Raw genomic sequence first — 16,672 nt, forward strand, 5'->3', positions numbered from 1 at the left:
AATATCAATCTCAAACAGAACAAGTTATTGGTGAGGATATACAACAACAAGATGCAAATGTTCATTTTGAATCACCTGTAGCACATGTATGGAGGTCTACAAAGACCAAAAAATCTGTTATCCATTCAGATTATGTGGTGTATTTGCAAGAGCCTAATAATTTTATAGACATTGATGATGACCCCTTCACTTTTGCAGAAGTCATTGAGAGTGAAAGATTAACACATTGGATCAATGCCATGAAAGAAGAGTTTGACTCTATAACAAAGAACTAAGTGTGAGATCTTGTACCTTAACCTGATGGAGTAAGACCTGTTGGTTATAAGTAGGTCTTTAAGATCAAGACAGACTTCAAAGGGCAAGTAAAGAGGTACAGGGCTAGACTCATTGTAAAGGATTTCACACAAATGGAGGGCATTGATTATAATGAGACTATCAACACATTGGATTAATGCCATTAAAGAAGCACTTAACTCTATGACAAAAAACCAAGTGTGAGATCTTGTATTTCAACCTGATGAAGTAAGATATGTTGATTATACGTAGGTCTTTAAGACCAAGATAGACTCCAAAGGGCAAGTAGAGAGGTACACAACTAGACTCATTGTAAAGGGTTTCATACAAATGGAGGGCATTGATTATAATGAGGCTTTTTCTCCTATCTCAACTAAGGAATCATGGCCCTCGTAGCTCATTTTGATTTAGAGCCACATCAAATGGATGCGAAAACGATTTTCCTAAATAAAGATTTGGAAGAGAATATATATATGCAACAATTTTCTGGTTTCAGTTTAGATCACTCAAATAATTCAGTTTAAATGACATGGACAAAGACCATAGTCTTGAGCCAGCGCGCGGCTAGGTCTCTGCGCCTGGAGCAGTTTCTCTGAGTAAAAAAAAAAAATTCCCACCGATGAAAACACCAAGGATACCAATGCCTTGATGCTCAAATGAATGTAAGACATTATTGTGGATGAAAGGAATTTTTCAGACCATTCAATATTTGGTGGATATAGCCTCGTTACATATGGACCTCTATTTCACACATCATGCCTATCCATACGGATCATATCCGTGTGCTCTTGTTTGCCTGTGAATGGTTACCCCAGCTTTTGAGATATTCCACAAAGAGCATGTCACTTCAGAATATCTTTGGAGGAGGACAGGTACATCAGTGCTCAGGTTTCATAGAAAATGACATGCATAAGCAAGGGGTCTTGGGATAGAATGAGATTGCTGGATGGTTAGGTCAAACTATCATAAGCAAGGGGTCCCTGTTTGAAACCCCATGGCCTCATCCCTCAGCTTTCTTATAGAAAAGAAAAACATATTAAGTTCGAACAACAGGCAGCAGTTGATGCCAGTTCTCAGTGACTTGTTAACTGAGCAATCTACTTGCACAATCATATGTGGAACTTGTATCCTCTCAATTTTGCCTCGTTGATATGTTCAACATGATTTATTTGCTAGGGATTGCACTTTGGATAATCTTATTTCGATGCAAAATTCGTTATATTTTGGTACATTGTAGGTTGTTAATTTTTGAAGTCATTGTAAAACCAATTTACATGTTGCAAAAACATGATCCAAGCCTGTTTTCTACTAAAGAAACTGTGTAGATTGCATCTATAAGTTAAGATATGCAAAAACAAGAGTGAAAAGATTAGTGTTTTCTGTTCTATTGCTTGTAGCAAATTTATATCCTTTCTTAGCTACTTCGATTGAACGAACACAACTTGCGCACACTCACTGAGTCCATTTGTGTATCTAGTGTTGCTGGAGCCAAATACAAAAAATTCCTTGGTTCTACAAATTTCGACATGCCTTTAAAATTCGGATCGGTTTGTTGGAAATCATCATAAAGTTGTGCAGATTTGTACCCGACTATCACATACTAAGCCAGGTATGCCGAGCCGTGTTTGCATAGGCTGCTGTTTGTTACTGTTTGACTGGGGCAGAACCCATTTCCAGTCATGCACCTACTTGAGACATACATTTTCCTCATTGTTTGCCGTTTTAACACAAGTCTGGGTTATCATAAATTAGTCATTGGATGCATCGGTTGTTTGTTATGGATTTTGAGAGGGTGGTATCATCATAGCCCAGAGCGCTTATTAGTGGGAGCAGGCAACAAGAATAGTTGTCTGATCTTTGTACTTTTAGTGGTGCACAGAGGATAGATTCAGACACAAATAGGCCATTCTGGTCTTTTGGAATATCATATAGACATTTTGTAATTTTCTGGACATGGAGCTTATTTCCTTTGCATCCAGAGACAATGGGGGCGCTGTGGTCGATAAGCAGAGCAATATGAAGCCTTTAAAGCCCGTTTGCATGCCGCTGAAAGCTGGGGCTTTATGCAGAAACACACATTCGATGCATTTTCGCGACAACACAAACGCGGGGCACCCTTTCCTCGCCCAAAATGAACGCCGGACCGCCATTTCAGGTGTAACGTTTCCGGTTGGGGGGAGGGGGGGTTCCCATTTGCTTTCTGCGGACACACTCTCTGCAGCATCCCTGCTGTCTGCGACAGGCAAACACGCCCTTAATTACTACTTTTTTGTACAGTGTACGGATTTTCGGTCTTGAAGGACAAAAATGGCTGGTGCGCCCTAGTGCCATTAAGGGTGCGTTTTAGTTGCAGATGCACGTGGACAGCGCCGTACGTCCACGTGTGTCTGTGGGCAGGACAGGATTCACTGTCCTGCCCTGTCCTCACAATGTTCAACATGATTTTTTTGCCTCTCCACCCTCTACTGTTCTGTGGAGGGGGCACGGGGCAGCAGTCGAAACCGGCATCCGCTGGATGCACCAATATTGCGTCCCACGTTTGCGTGGGTGGGTGGACTTATGTGTGGCCCACACTCGAGGTGCACCCTGTGGATGGGAGCGAAGGGCGATTCAAACACATCCTAAGGGTCTATCTCATTCATGGACGCGCATGGACTGGACAGGACAGAATACAGTTTTTTTAGTGTCCGTCCTTTGCTGTTCCGTGAGGGGGCACGGAACAGCAGCGGGCGTCTGTGCATCCATCCCACCTTTGTGTGGCACGCTCAAACGCCCCCTGAAGGCAACCAGCTGATAGAACTTACTTTTTTCTCCTTTATATGGGCAACCCCGGGGTAATAACCCCACGAGGAACGCCTGGTTAATAGTACGACCTAACCATCCAGTTATCTCACCGGATTCCAATGACAAAACCGTCTTTAACCTAAAGGGTCATGTTTTTCAAAGATACGAAAGCCATTTCAGGAGAGAATGGTAAAAATGGCAACATGAGAAAAAATTCAAATCGATTGACCCAAGATATTTCCAAATTGGATCCTAAGCTAGGTTGTCGCTAGATCGAGTAACCCAAATCCATTTGGATTGGTCTGGATCAGACCTTGAGCCGCTCTGCTGCCTATTTTGATGTCCACATCTTGTTTTGGTTTGGAGACAAACTAAGTTGTCCCTAGATTTAGGCGTCTTCTCTCCCTTTCAAAGGCTCCTAGCTATGTTACATGGACACTTCACCTAGGCTAAATAGTCAGTGTTGGACACTTCTCGATATTGACACTGACATCGACACTCTTAGACAAACATTGGTCCCATCAGAATTGGAATCGTTTTGAAAATCGATTCAAGGTCCCATACGATTCTGACAACATTGAAAAACCCAAACCAAAAAATTTCATATGCTATGTCCATAAAAAAAAAAAAAAATCAAAAGTAGGACAAGATGAGAATCATAAGCTCCATGTGCATTGTACGAGTGCCAGCGTTTGGCTGATTTTAGCTAAAACTGAGGACATCCAGTGGAAGAATAAGCCTCCAGCCTAACCTCAAGGGTTTTACCAACCGGAGGCCAGCCAATTTGGGGGTGAGTGATGGAGATTTTTTCCTTGAATTATTCAAATAAAAGAAAATACATATCACGTTTCTGTTTTCACATGAATTCCAAAAATTTATGTTCTCAACACATTTTTAGTTTTCATTTCCATTTCTGGCAACCTTGGTTATGGCATTGGTGGAGGAGATCCAGTGATCAAGCCCGAGCACTTTACCAAGTACTCGTCCGGCTACACAAAATACAAATTTTCTGTGTTTCAGCAATTTTTTGTGTTTTATCTTTTACAGAGAAAATCGCTATACAAACGGCGATTTCTATGTTTGTGTTTTACACAAAAAATCGCTACACACAAACAATTTTCCATGTTTTGTGTGGTCCGAGTACTTTGTAAAGTACTCAGCCGATTACCTAACCACGCCTCCCCATTGGTAACACTCTCACAAGCACAAAGACAAGTTCCAAAAGGTAAACATCCAGACTCGTTCATGCAAAGGGCTCAAAGAGCAGTTAGTGCACGTCACCTTGTGTTGGGACGTTGCAAGTTCCAATCCCAAATGGTGTGGTTGTATTACTGGTAGGGGGTCTGCCTAACCCCAGCTTTCTCTGTCGAAAAACAATTAAAAGGGAGACACATGAACAGGAGGGCCATGTCTCAACTAAATACACAGAGGTGAAAATCCTACGTGGCTGCTTAGTGCATATCATAATAAGGTCTGGAATCATAAATAATATTTCTAAGAGGAAACTCCATGCATGGTAAACAGTATTTCCAATGGGCTAAATGCAAACAAAATTTTAAAACCAAAATAAACTCCCTTTTCTCAAGAATGAGAAGAACAAAGACGGCCATTGGAAGAAAATAATCCAAACAATCCAAAATGAATTCCCCTCTCTTTGTGATGTCAAAGGGTTTTGCTGTTTTTAGGTTGGCTTCAACTCTTCATCTTTGTGCATGTTGTCTGCGAGTGAGGATAGTGCTGAAGAACCCTTTCTTTGTGGTTGCTAATCTTTATCTTTTTTCTTTATTATATACTGATTCGTCTGTTTTTGTCTCTTGTCCCTATGTTTGGCCTAGCTCCTTGTGGTTGTGATTTTCTGTTTCTGTTTGTCCTCCTATTTGGCCCTGTCAACTCCGGTGGTTGTGGGTGCATGGTTGCAATGGCGTCAGTTCCAAAGTCCCTGTTTATTTTACTTTGAATTTATGGTCCGGCTCTCCATCTATTTGTTTCAGCTGCATAATATTGTGCAGAAAGCTATAAAAAAATAGGAGAATTTGGGTAATATTGTGTGGAATTTGGTGGTGATGGAATTTTGTTTACATATCCATTGTCGAGTTTGTTGGATCTAGAATGGTAAGAGTTGTTGGATCATATTTCAGATCACATCGTTTCACCATCATGACATAAATCAGAATATGAATCAACACGGTAATTAAGATTAACAGTTGATTGAAACATGAACAAGGAGCAAACATGTCGATATCCACATAATATCAGAATCAAGACAAAAGCAAATGACCAAACAGATGCATAGAACATAATAGAAACAACAAAAACATGTTAATATTATATAATAGGCTAAGGCGTACAAAAGTACTCCCCTTAGAATAGATTCGCCCCCACATACGGTGCAAATAGGGTCCAACGTCCTTCCCCCAAGATACAATAGCCTCGACGATCTGGATCGGTGCACTCCGACGGTAGATCGTCCTTCGAAGACAACCTTTCAAAACCACTGTTGCAGAACAACCTCTTTTTGAAAAAACTCAGGAGAACGAGAGAAAGATAGCAACATGAAGAGAGAAAATGAAGAGTCAGGTGACTTCCTCTGTGTTCGTAACTCCAGCCCTAACCACGTTTTTATAACCCACGAACGGTTACAAAAATGTGGAAGGGACTTGTTACGGAATACGAGGGGTCACGACCCGATAACGGATCTATCCGTTATTCATTCTCTTAACCCATTATCTAGTCCAAATAAAAACAGAAAATCGGGGCAAAAAGATCATTGGACTCTGTTGGGATACGACCCAAAATGGCCAATTACCCAAACCCGAACCGGATCAGCACGGAGCAACGGGCGTGCGTGCGCATGTGGTAGTAATCTCACTCCCTTGTTCTTTGGAACAAGTGTAAGAGCTTCCATGTAGGTTATAAAGCCCACAACATACTTGAAACTCTTCGTTATGGGATTATTCCACATCTCCAAAAAGGAGTGATCCCCATTGTTTTTAATTATTTGAATTCCCTCTTCTCCTCTTCTTACACTCAACAAGAGTTACACTGTTTTTTAAGATTTCTCTTTCTTTTGAAGCAACCGGTGCTGTTGGTCTTTACTGGTCTGTTTTTCATGGTGTTTTTTTATGCTAATATTGATGATGAATAATACTTTCTGGTGGTTTTCTTATGTTTTTTTTACTGCGTGGCTTTAATTTTACAGGCATTCTAGTGCAAATGCCTTTCAAGTTGTTATATATGCTCATATAGCTTTTTCAATGGCCATATCCATCTGCAGCAAAATATGAAAATTAGAAGCTTGAGATGTCACCGTAACAAACCTGTTAAGGATTGCGAAACAGGAGGCGCTTCTAATTAGAATGGAGCAGCCTTAAGTAAAATGAAATATTTCAGTTCAACAGATGTATTTGCATCTGGTTCTGAGTTTGGTAATGATGAAATTGAGACCAGGATATAATCGAATCTACAGGAGACGTAGTTTCGTCCTTTGCTCATGATGACCAGAGTTGTAACAGATGCTCTGGACCTTCTGAAAGCAGAAAAGATTTAGATGAGAAGTATGAAAGGGAGGACTCCATCTCTGAAATCTCATCAACTATGTTGGAAGAGCATATCAAATCCACAGTTATATATGACTTTAAGAGATACAAAAATGAACAACAATATCAAAAGCAGTTGGGGAATTTAGGCCTTAATGGTGCTTGCCTCGAGGGACAATTTGATAAACATTTTGATGGTAGAAAAAAAGAGGGGCATCGAAAATTCCAACAGCCAAAATTTGCCCTCTTACAAGCAAATGGCAATGGCTGTGATAGCCAAGCAATTTACCCGTTGCAGGGGAATTTAGCCAAGTTATTCCACGTATAAATGGAATCTCAAGGGAAGTTACGTGGAGTATTATGCGGAGAATATAATCAGTTCATTAACTGTGCATGTAACTGAAAAATGTCAACGTTAGAATGAAATATGCTTGGCTTGAGTGCTTTTAGTGGACTATCGGTGAAATCTTTGCATTTCTGCCTTTTTTTTCCCGCTTACCCACTGATTATACAATTGATTGCAAGTAAGAAGTGATGTTGAACTGATGTTAAAAAAATCTTGTAAGCATTTACATACTTGCTTGTTGAGGAATATCTTTTATAGGAGAGATCATGTATACCAGTCGCAACCAAACCACCTTGAAAAAAAATGAAATTACAACAAACATTAAACCTAGAGCAATAAGCACATGGACCAATACGTTATATTATCGTATTATTTCTTTGATATTCTTATTTGCATTAGTTATGGACTTTGTGAAATTATACTGCTTAAACTCCCCCGCATTCATATCTATTTTTTAAAGAATACAATGTTAATTGCTCCAGTTGACAGAAATTTAATCTACAATATAAATTGAGTTTAAGGTTGTTGTACACGTGAAAAATTATATTTTATAAGTATGCAAAGTTGTCTAATGAAAACCTTGCCAGATTAAAAAAAAAGTTATGGCAATTCGTCGGTCTCCAAGCATCCATGAGCTCCATCTTGCACCTCTTTAGTCTCGATCATTTGCTATGAACAATTACTGTTAACCAGTTAGTTTTTATTAGTCGGTAGAAAAATAATAGAAACACCGATTTTGAGATTCACATAGAAATATGAGGTTAGGTAAATTGTCATTGGTAGTTCCGCTCATATTGCAATGTCTTAGTTGTTGTATGCTTAGAGTCTTTCTATGAATCTTGCTAGATGTTAGATAATCAAAATATATGATACATTCATGTTAGATTCAAATGAGTCTACATACAAACATACCACATGAACAAACTAATTTGTTTTCATTATCAATTGAAAATAAATATAAATACATACATGTTAGTACCACTGGTTGTATACACACATAACTCAGGACAGTCATTATACTTCAGACACCACATTTGTGTCCTTGCTTGAGGGTGGGGTAGGGGTTTAGTTCTCTTTCTGCTGTCACATTTTCTTTTATGTGCATATATCACGAACTACCTAAAATATACATAGAAGACATATGACATTGAAGCAGTTTATTAAAAAATATTAAATAAATATAAATAAATAATTCATTAAATAACTCTTAACATATACACTTTTTGCAAAACATAGGTACTCAAACATACTATTATTCGCACTTATGTCTGTTGTGGCCAACATCATCACATATATTGCACTTGTATGCTACAACATCCTTGTGTTTGTTCTGGCTCTTCACCTTAGGTTGCCCTGATTTACGAATCATTTTGGGTGGATAGACAAAAATAAGAGTCAATAGAGCGATATGCATGATATTATCCATCATCAGAAGAAATGAATATGCATTATATGTAGCTTGATGCAATTCAACTTTGAAGAACTTATTGCAATAATCCTCTGATAGCTTACCCTCATATAAAATGCATGTGATCGTATATTCGTGTGAAATCTCACTAACTTACCACTCTTCACAAGAACATAATTGCTTCTCAAGGCCAACATTCTAACTGTAAGATCGATCACGGATTTCATACCGATATTGGTGGCAATGCACTACCTGCATGTAGTTGCTGAGTCTTTATCTTAAGTATCAATATATTTTCTTTGACCTCAAACACTATAACACCTAACATTTGTCGCTTGGTATTCTTTCTTTCACAAAAAGTTTCATTGGCATTAAATGAAACCTTATAATAAGAGTAATTAGGATCTTGTCACGTATAGCCAAAATTTATGAATTGAAGCTCTCTGCTATATTAGCCGTTAAACATATCTCTTTTGTTGAAAAGTGATTGTTAGCCCAATGTTTTAGTTTCACATAAGTGACAACATAATTGTATGCGATTAAGTATTGCTCTTAGATTTTCAAAGAAAATAAATGCATTGTTGTCTCGTGGTTGCTCGAGCTGCATTCTACTAAAGTGCACTGAGTGGTAAACCAAATTTTTTAGAAAAGTTTTCTGTCAAGTGCTTCATGTAATATCCAACATGACATGTAAGTCATATACAGTAGATAACATACTTTAACCCTTCATGCCTATATGAGATAATTGTAAACTCTAATCTCTCTTTAAATTTGTCAAAGACGATAAACACTTCATTCACATACTCCAAAAGCCACTTTTATGAATCCTTCAACAATTTACCACAATGATCAATATTATGGGCCCATAATAACATACCTATGTATCTTCTTTTTATGAATGTGTTAGCTATCATAAAAACTAGATGACATCATTTTAAAAACCCATCGATGCATGAATGAAAAGATAAGAACATGTACTTAAATCAATCTTTCCAATTGATCTGAATATGCCCTAGCGATCCTCGGTTAGCCTTATCAAATAATCCAAATATACAAGAAGCATAATACAAAACTCTTCAAATGAATCATATAACGCCTCTCTCATATGTTCTCATCTACGCCATGCTTGTTTGTAAGTAACTTCCATACATTTCTCGTGATTGATGTCATTCATGATTTTTTTTAGTCATTTTTAAGTTATCATACATGCATTTGTGAATAACACCTGAAATCTACTTATAAGACAATTTTTTCACTACAAGGTTGCCCAATGATCCACCACATGTATGCTTGCTTTCATACTTCTTCACTTGAAATAACAATGTTGAAGATCATTAAACATTTTGCCAAAAGCAATTTCTTGATCGTTTGAGTTGTTAGACATTAAAAATGTTTACAATCATTAAGTTTTTTGTTATGCAACGTGTCATACAACTGAGATACATTTGCTTCAATGTTTTTCAATTGTTCTTCATTGTATGAGAATTTAATGAATGAGAACCTATTCAAGCACTTCTTATTAGTATAAAAAATATATAATAGTTTTACTGCCCGACAAATGTTCATATAGCTTATACAACATACCAAGTGTTCAACTTTCCAAATGTCATTTGTGCATCTCTTTCACCCACCATTATTTGTCTCATGTCATAATTTTCATCATTCTCTTTTATTATTTTTTAGTTTGGTTACATCGACGTGATATAGTCATCATCATCGATATCATCTAATTCTCTACTGTCAATGTGATCGCTGCTACCACTAATTGATTATTCGATTGTACAAACTATAGCAAAAGTTGTCATATATATATATATATATATAGGTTTATTTGCTTTCATGAATGCAACATTCATTCATTTTCAATATTCAAAATTAACCATAAAATTAACACCTCCATTATTACACGTACATATTAAGAATAAATTATGATATCCAACAACTTGTATCTAGATTTATCATCTGCCTTGAAAGGTTGGATGTCATCCGAATTATTGCCATAAAGATCATTTGCACTAGTTTGCCTATGTGGTTTCATATCCTCTGTAGTGATCCTTTGATCATGTACGATATCAATTGCTTGTGAAAGTTCTTCATTGCCTGAATGTCGAATATCTATATCTCTAATCGGTTCGAGCAACTGCATACCCTCCATGTGCCTGATCTTAATGTTTGAGATGTCAATATCGTTAATTATTTGGGATAGTTGGATGTTTGCCAAAAAACTAAGCTCAATAGATGGTGCATAAGGCAAAAGCACATTCTCTATAGGATTCTCATCATTACATTCATCAACGGCTTCTTATACATCACTATCAGTTGTTTATTGTTTAACTCTAAAAGCGACTTCTTCTTCAACTTTATGAGCAATTAAGTAAACGTCGCTAATAAAAAACATTGATTCTACATTATCGTCGTCCGAGACATCTATCCATATATGTTGCTCATCTAATTTTGGAGAATAATTATACCAGAAGATCATTGTCTCTTTCTTATATCCGATTTTTCGAGACATAAAAGTTATAAATTCTTTGTAGCTATTATTTTTTGAGACTACTATAGATCACCAAGTAGGGTCATCAATGCTATAATAGTATATTTTAACCCTTTCAGAGTTTATCATTATTTTTTATACCAACCACACAATATATCATTTATCTAATGAAAATAACATGTGAGAAATGGTCATCCATATACACCTCATACATTCAATTAACATAACTATCTACAACTACTCTTAAAACCAACTACCCATAATAACCCCTAACCCGTATTCAATGTTTATGCACAATCAACAGTAGCTCCATTACACCAACACAAAAAACACCGAATATTAACTAAAGAACAAGCAAATAAACATAAATCATCTACAACATAAACAAATATATATTTATGAAAAAAACCTAAACATAGTAAACCCTAAACGGTAAATTCAATTATAAATATTAAATAAAGTATAAAAAAATCTAAAAACATGAAAAATATATCAACAACAACAATGAAACACAAATACACATTGAGTTATTAAATGCTCATATCTATAAAAAAATTTGAAATAAAATAAAATAATATGCATATATAGAAAAAGTGGTAACTGTGCAACCCTTAGGTGCGCAACTACAAGTGAAATGTTGTTGACCATCTATCACATAAGTGATGGACGCTCACCATCTTTTCTACGCAAAAATGTTGTTCAATGTCAAAATCACACAAAAATGACCTTTAGTGGCATTTTTCAACCACCGCTAAAGGTTTGTTTTTTCGTTGGGACCTTTAGAGGCGATTTAACACCCTTTGGAATATGTGTGTTACTTTTCAAAAGATGCTTTAGCGATGTTTTGATCATCACTAAAGGTCTCAGCAGGAAAACAAACCTTTAGCGATGGTAAAAAAATGCTGCTAAGGGTCTTTTTACACGATTTTGACATTGAACAACGTTTTTGCATAAAAAAGATGTTGAGTGTCAGCAGTGTTCCACTTGTAGTTGCGCACCTAAGGGTTGCACAACTACACATCTCTCTCTCTCTCTCTATCTATCTATCTATCTCTCTCTCTCTATCTATCTATCTCTCTCTCTCTCTCTCTCTCTCTCTCTCTCTCTCTCTCTCTATATATATATATATATATATATATATATATATATATATATATATATATATATATATATATATATATATATATATATATATATATATATATAATATGAAACTCACATTTCAACCTAACCGGTTAAGTCAATAAGAAGGATACTACTGCACCCTCGTTGAAATTCAACAAAAAATTTTCACGGGACTCACCACAAGGGAAGATGGAAAATGTTGAGGGTTCTTGAGGGGAAAGGGTTAGGATTCTTTTAAAAAACAAACAAAAATAAAATAAAATGAACAAAAATAACTTTATATATTATTCTGCAAGTATATGAAGTTACGCTGCATGCCAAAAATTTTTGCAGTCATATATTTGTTGATCTCCTTAAAGATCCATTATTGAAAAGAGGTTTGCACGGTATTTCATGAATGTCATACTATATACGCGAATTTAGTAAAATATTTACAAAGTTATGCAGGTTTCAGTTACTGGAGGTTCACAAATTTGGTTATGCAAACTTTGTGAGGCCCACAAAAAAATGTGTGATCTATATTTTAGAATTTGCAATATCAAGAGGTCCACAAATGTGGTTATGTGAATTTAGTATAGTATTTGCCAAGTTACACAAGTTTCAATTATGAGATGTTTGCAAATTTGGTTATGAAAACTTCATGAAGCCAAAAAAAAAAACATGTGAATCTACATTTTAGTGAGAGTTTGTGATACCAGAAGAGCGTACCAACATATTGCACAAACCTCAAGAGGTTCGCTTGTGCGAAGGGTAAACGTCCTAAAGAAATTGAGCATTTATAAATTTGAGCATAGGGCAAATTTAAAAAATTGTGGGGCATTTTGGAAAACATGCTATTTTTTGTTGTACAGTACAATCATTTTTCGAAAAAACTAGGCCTTGATCGTTAATAGTAGCTGCACCAAACGATAGAGTTGGGCCCAAGTAGTACAATCGCAGGCAAGACTTCTCCTGTTTGCTCAAAAACACAATTTTTTTTCTTGAGAAAATCATGTTTGGCAAGTTCGACGAGGTTGTATGGCAGACCCGTTTAGTTTTAAAAGCCTTTGCTTGGCATGGAAGGCTGTTGTATGTTTAAACAAGGGACAGTTTGCCTTGTGTTGTTGGTAAGGGTGTCAACAGGTTTGGTTTGACCCGAACCCAATCTGTACCAAATTCTAAAGGGTTAGTGTTTGGTGATAAATTCGATTAGAATCTGGTTCAGACATGAAGGGTCCGGTCATTATATAAAGCTGGGTATGGTTTGTGAAATTTCATACCAGACTTGAGTCTTACCCAAGTTTTGGTTAAGACCTGTGAATTTTCAATGTAAAAAGATAAATAAAACAAATTATTTTATCACGTAGTATGAATCGGGTCTGGCTCATGTAATCCTTATAGGATTCGGGTATGGTTTTTCTTATGATAGACCCTATTGGACCTGGTACCATCACCTCAACTTAGATCCAGATTTGAACCTGAGTCTGAACCAGACCCAACCCGTTGACACCCCTAGTTATTGGTCTTCTCAAAATGAAAAAGTTTATCAAATTTAATAAACTTTTAACGTCTAAACACACACACACAGTCACATACACCGATACACATAATTGCACGAGTGAAGTTTCACTCATCCCCTATCTCATCTCCCATCTTCATACCCCTATTAAATATTATGATGGAAGTTGTTTTGATCAAATCTGATTCAACAAATTGGATTGAGCATGATTGATTTAATAAGAATCAACCCTTGGATTGTATTTTCAACAAAAAAAATATAATTTTTTAAATCACAAAATTTTATATCTTGTCAACCATTGATTTTTTACTCACCAAAATATCCTGCACACAAGTCGGATTTTGGTGATTTAAATGTTGATCTTCACTAAATGAATGATAAGATGACATCCATGGAGTCCAATTTGATCCAAACAACTTGCATCAATGAAATCCCAAGAAGGGGTATGAAGATATAGATGACATAGGAGATGAGTGGATCCTATTTGCATATACATACCCTTGAGTCCAATGCGCTCAAGCTTACACATTATCTGATTGAGTACGTCTCTAGATATGATCTCTCTCACTCATAGAGCTCAATTGTAAACCCCTCCAACGATTTCGTCAGAGAGAATAACCGTTAAAAAAAAAAAGAGAGACGGTTCCCCATTTAGGGAAACTGCCTTCGATAAACTGAAAAGGGGTGAGGATAAACCTCACCCCCAAAATCCGCGTGAGGGGGTGAGGTTCATCCTCAACCCCTCACCCTGCGTGAGGGCTATAAAAACCTTAACGCATGCCCTATTCCCCCACCCTGCATCGAGAGCGAGAGATAGAGGAAGTAGCAGAGAATGAGGGAGAGAAGAAAAAAAATCGTAGGGCACTTACCAGATTTTGACGTCGACGCTGAAGTAAGCTTCTATCTCTTATCCTTCTCCTTCTTCTTCTTTGTTTTCTTGTTTTTTCGATGGGTTGAGGGTCGTCAGCCATGACTGTCAGCGAAGCTGTAGAAAAGAAAAGGTGTGTGTGTGTGTGTGTGAGAGAGAGAGAGAGAGAGAGAGAGGAGGAGGAGGGAGTCGGCCGACCAATGTCGATGGTTGGCCCCTCTGCCACAAGAAGGAAGGAGGGAGAGGGCCGACATCGGCCGACCCTCTGCATATGTAAAAACAGAATAGGCAGAGCCCCTTCCGCTTTTAGGTTTTTACGGGGGGATCTTCTCGGTTCGACTGTGACCTAAACCGAACTGGGTCGGTCTGGGTCGCACCCAAACCGAGCCAACTTTAAAAAAAAAGTCAAAAAGGTTCAGGTTGAGTAAGTTCATAATGAACTAGGTTTAGATCTGGTCAGTTCAGATCGAACCGGTTCTAGCCAAACCAGTTCAGGTTAAGTTGGTTTAGACCAAATCGATTTGGATCAACCCAGGTCAGACCAAACTGGTTCGATCCAACTAGATCTCGGTCCTTAGTTCGGATCCAGTTTGATCAGGATCAGACCAATTCTGGATTCAGTTAACCTAGACAGACCCAATTAGACTCGAATCCAAAGAGATCTGAGTCTGGATCTAGACCAACTCTTTTGGATCAAGAACAAAACTGGATCTGATTTGGATCAGTTTTAGGTCCAGATCACAATTGAATCTGATTGGATCAGTTCTGGATCTAGATTAGAACTGGGTCTAGATCCAGTCAAACAGTTCTGGATCCAAATGAGTTATGGATCTGAACCTAGTCAGACAACTTTGAATCCAGATCAACATTGGACCTGAATCGGGTTAGGATTATTTTTGAATTTTAAGAATAAAATCAAAATAACTAAAATACCTTTAGGTGTACTTGAGATCTATTTTGATAAAATGAATGTAACTTTGCACCCCGAACTCGAAATTGAGTGAGGTTTGGTGCGTTGGACTTGTATCACGAAGAGAAGTCTACTTGTATATTGGTTTTGATAAAATTAATGATACAAAAATTGAGGTTTTATGAGTCAATTTGAGAGAGGTATTTTGGTAATTTTATGAGAATATAAGAGATTTTGTGCATTAATATGAATATACTTATATAATGACTAGATTCTACTGTCAGAGCATCTTGAGTCTCGATTGTGACTAGAGCACAATATTTGTACTTGAGGTAAAGGATATTATAAGTAATTTTAGATGTGAATAAACATTTTTACGTTGCATGTTGTTATAAATTAATATGAATAGCATGATGGCTTTTAAGTGTGAAAATGATATGCATAAATTGACCATGCATGATATTATGAAATGATTACATACATATGTTAATTGTGGAATACATGTTAGTTGTTGTATGTCATGCATGTTAGAAAGATTATTCTTGTGATAACATATCTATATGATAAACTTCTAATGACATGCATTGTGATGAGATTGTATTTAGACTTGAGTCTCATTATTTATTCTATTCATGTTGTATGAATAGATATATTGAGATTAACATGCATAACTCATTAAATCCTGGAAGTGACGACCTGTGATAAGAGCTATCTGGTTCACAACCAGAGTGCAGTCACTATAGAGAATAGGCCACCGATGATTTAACGATGTGGAGACCCTACATCGTTGCGTGCTTATTATGAGATAAGTGTGAGTCCTAATGTCATCATGAGATTAAAGAATGAGATATGTCATGATCATTTCACGATATCACTCGTGAGAGAATGAGTGAAATACGAGTTTGAGAATGTGAATCTATGTATTGAACTTAGCCTATGACTTAGGGGTACACTCACACAGTGGTTGGAAACTCTAGACGACCATAGATGGTTAAGAATCATCATAATTAAGATATAACATGAACTATACCAAGATTGAGATTGAACCTGACCTCTCGGTTAGTTACTGACAATTTTTTTTTGTTTCATTGTAGTGCCTGGTGGTCCGAGGACCACTGAGAGTATATAGTTCATTGTCTGACCAACATATAGAATTGAGGTATTCTACGCGGGTTGCTATGCCCATAGACGACTATGACCGTTATAACCGACCTAGGATTAGTTTGGTGTGACAGAGTGTTTAAAAGAGTTAATGAAAGATAATTAAAATATATAAACTTGTGTGGTGTGTCAAAAACTAAACTCAGATTAGGAGCTTAGAGCTCATTACAATTGTAAGTTTAAATGTTTACTTATAATTATTTCTTACTACGTTATAGACCCACCAACCCCCTATTTAATTACAATTG

The sequence above is a fragment of the Nuphar pumila genome, chromosome 6, assembly GCF_984573655.1.
Source record: "Nuphar pumila chromosome 6, dmNupPumi1.hap1.1, whole genome shotgun sequence".
Lineage (NCBI taxonomy): Eukaryota > Viridiplantae > Streptophyta > Magnoliopsida > Nymphaeales > Nymphaeaceae > Nuphar > Nuphar pumila.